This window comes from Wyeomyia smithii, chromosome 1, assembly GCF_029784165.1.
Source record: "Wyeomyia smithii strain HCP4-BCI-WySm-NY-G18 chromosome 1, ASM2978416v1, whole genome shotgun sequence".
Classification (NCBI taxonomy): Eukaryota; Metazoa; Arthropoda; class Insecta; order Diptera; family Culicidae; genus Wyeomyia; species Wyeomyia smithii.
Genome location: NC_073694.1, coordinates 125213004 through 125217097, shown reverse-complemented (window position 1 = coordinate 125217097; position 4094 = coordinate 125213004).

Below are 4094 nucleotides of genomic sequence, written 5' to 3'. Positions count from 1 at the left end.
TGTGTGTGTGTGTCACTGTGTGTGTGTTTGTATGTGTGTGTGTGTGTCATTGTGTGTGTATGAAAGTAGCGTGGATGTGTCTGAGTAGCGTGTGCGTGTGAGTAGTGTGTGTGTGTGAGTAGTGTGTGTGTGTGAGTAGTGTGTGTGTGTGTGTGGATAGTGTGTGTGTGTGAGTACTGTGTGTGTGAGTAGTGTGTGTGTATGTGTGTGTGTGAGTAGTATGTGTGTATGTATAGTGTGTGTGTGAGTAGTGTGTGTGTGTGAGTAGTGTGTGTGTGAGTTGTGTGTGTGTGTGTGTGTGTGTGAGTAGTGTGTGTGCGGAGTAGTGTGTGTGTGAGTAGTGTGTGTGTGTGTGTGTGTGAGAAGTGTGTGTGTGAGAAGTGTGTGTGTGTGAGTAGTGTGTGTGTGAGTAGTGTGTGTGTGAGTAGTGTGTGTGTGTGTGAGTAGTGTGTGTGTATGTGGTTGTTTGTGTTCATGGATTATTGTGTATGGTATTGGTACGTTTGGTGTGTGTTATATAATATGGCTATGGCAGAATTAAATCTTTACACCCACCATAGTCCCACGGCAAGCCTACGTTTGTGCACTCAAGCACATACCCTTTTAAATTTTTTTATCGCCTTGTGCATAATTTCAGAGGTGATTTCGGGTAAATTTACGTTGACAGGTACCGCAGGTGTGAGTTCCAGAGCATCCTCAACTTCACCAGAGCTGACTCCATACACTGAGCTGAAAAATGTTATATATGTTATATATGTTGCAAATAGGTTGCATTTATCAGCCATGGTGCTAGCTGTATGTTGATCCAGAAATATATACGATGGTAGCCCAGACTCTTTGCGCTTCGATTCTATAAAATTCCAAAACCTTTTTGGGTTGCGTTTTAAATTCAGCTCGGTAGATACGACGTGGCGCTGGTAGAGTTGAAAGCTCAAGCTTCGGTAGTAACGACTCGCGTTTCGGAAGGACACCTTATTGGATAACGTACGGTTTTTGCGGTAGGATCTAAGCGCAGCACAACAGCGTCTTTTTCTAAGAAGCAGCTCAGGGGTCGACCATAGTGGTTTCTTCGGGGGACGCCAAAGTGGAACAAGCAGAGAAAAAGAACGTTGAAGAATATTCGTAAAGATTTCAACTGCCTCGTCCAGATTCATACACTCAGTTACGAGGGTCCAATCAATCTGCGATAGGTGTTGGCCTAACTCATGGAAGTCTGCTTTGCTAAAATTTCGTTCCTGACTGTTAAACTCTTGTTCTGCCGGCTATTGTGAGCTGATACTTTGCTCAAATGTACACGTGATTGGTGGGTGGCAAATGTCAATAGAAACTAAAGGGTCACATACTTCATCGGTGACAAGCGACTGCGTAATCTCTTCATTGGCGAACAATGGGTCTAGGGTGTTATCATAGCGATTTCTGAAAAGGTTCATTTGGCGCATGTTATTCGAGCTCATCTCGTCAAACAGAGCAGCACTGGCATGTGTTAATGCAGATGATTCGAGATCGACACAGCCAAACTGGGCCTCAGAGCGTAGCCAACGTAGTCCCGGTTGGTTATAATTAAAAAAACTGCAACTGTATCACGATTACAAGTGGATAACGTCACAGCCTCAAAACATCTTATGTGCCTATTTATTATTTGCGAATCAGAGGCTTTATCTGGAGGAATGTATACTGCACCTTTTTTTTTAAGGGGGGATTTGTTAGTAGCTTAAGTATTTATGATAAATATTAGTAAATAATGAGTATGTGTGTCCAATCACAAATGGTGACTTCTCAACACTGTTAGAAATTTGTAATTTTAATTGTTAGGATTTGTTTGCTTTCGCAATTAGGACTTATCATTCGTAGGGATTTAAACCTACTTGTCAGAAAAGGGGAAGTAAACTTACAACTAACTTAATTGCTAACTTATTGGCTATAAAGAGAGCTTATCGTAGCAATTGAGGATTGCAACGATTTTTGTCGAAAATTGTTAATAATTTTATTTGACATAGCTTCTAATGGTTCAACACCAGTAAGTCTATGTAATTCGAGTGTACCAAACCAAGGAGGACGCTTCAAAATCATTTTCAGAATTTTATTCTGAATCCTTTGGAGCGTTTTCTTCCTTGTTGAACAGCAACTTGACCAGATCGGTACAGCATAAAGCATTGCTGGTCTAAAAATTTGTTTGTAAATCAAAAGTTTGTTCTTTAAACAAAGTTTAGAATTCCTGTTAATGAGAGGATATAAACATCTCGTATATTTGATGCACTTGGCTTGTATACTCTCAATGTGCTCTTTGAAAATAAGTTTTTTATCATAAATTAGTCCCAAGTACTTAACCTTGTCGGACCAACCTCAAATAACCCCATTCATCTTGACAACGTGATTATTGTTTGGCTTGAGGAAAGAAGCCCTAGGCTTATGCGGAAAAATTATCATTTGAGTTTTAGAAGCATTGGGAGATATTTTCCTTTTTTGCAAGTAGGAAGAAAAAATATCTAAACTTTTCTGCAATCGATTGCATATGACACGAAGACTTTTTCCTTTTACGGAAATGCTTGTGTCATCGCAGAACAATGACTTTGTGCATCCTGGAGGCAAATCAGGAAGATCTGAAGTGAATATGTTGTACAGGACTGGACCCAAGACTGAACCTTGAGGTACACCTGCTCTGACAGGAAATCTATCAGATTTTGAATTCTGATAGACAACCTGCAGAGTTCGATCAGTAAGATAATTTTTTAAAATTTTGATTAGGAAAATTGGAAAATTAAAAGTTTGCAATTTCGCAATCAAACCTTTATGCCAAACACTGTCGAATGCTTTTTCTATGTCTAAAAGAGCAGCTCCAGTGGAATAACCTTCAGATTTGTTAGCTCGTATCATATTAGTAACTCTGAGCAATTGATGAGTTGTGGAATGCCCATGGCGAAATCCAAACTGTTCATTTGCAAAAATTGAATTTTCGTTGATGTGTGACATCATTCTGTTAATAATAATTATCTCAAACAGTTTACTTATTGAAGAAAGCAAACTGATTGGTCGATAACTTGAAACTTCAGCTGGGTTCTTATCCGGTTTTAAAAGGGGAGTAATTTTTGCATTTTTCCATAATTTGGGAAAATATGCAATTTTGAAGCAGCAATTGAAAATTTTCACTAAAAATTCCATTGTGCTCTCAGGGAGATGTTTGATTAGTATATTAAAGATTCCATCGTCACCAGGTGCTTTAATTTTTTTGAAATTTTTAATAATTGATTTAATCTCATTCAAGTTAGTTTCAATTATTTCTGCAGGTAAAAAATTCTGGGAAGAAATTAAATCAAATTGACGTGTGACTTCATTTTCAATTGGACTCACAAAATTCAAATTTGAGTTATGAACACTCTCAAACTGCTGAGCAAGTCTTTGAGCCTTTTGTTCATTGGATACAAGAAAACGTTCACCATCTTTTAAAACTGGAATAGGCTTTGAAGGTTTCTTAAGAATCTTCGACAGCTTCCAAAATGGTTTTGAATATGGTTTCAATTTTTCAACTTTAGTCTCAAAATTTTGATTGCTCAGAAGAGTTAATCTATGTTTAATCTCTTTCTGTAAATCTTTATAAATAGTTTTAAAAACAGGGTCACGAGAACGTTGATATTGACGTCTGCGGACATTTTTCAAACGAATTAGAAGTTGAAGATTTTCGTCAATTATTGATGAATCAAATTTCACTTGAGCCTTTGGAACAGAATAATTCCTGGCATCAACAATTGCACATTTTAATGCTTCCAAGGCGGAATCAATATTCACTTCGTTTTGCAAATCAAGCTCATTATTGAAATTTCTCTCAATATGAGTTTTGAATCTTTCCCAATTAGCCTTGTTATAATTAAAAACAGAGCTCATAGGGTTTAAAACTGATTCATGTGATAAAGAAAAAGTTATTGGAAGATGGTCAGAATCAAAGTCAGCATGTGTGATCAAATCACTACATACATGACTTTGATCTGTCAGCACCAAATCAATTGTTGAAGGGTTTCTTACAGAAGAAAAGCATGTAGGACTATTCGGAGACAAAATAGAATAGTATCCTGAAGAACAATCGTTGAATAAAATTTTGC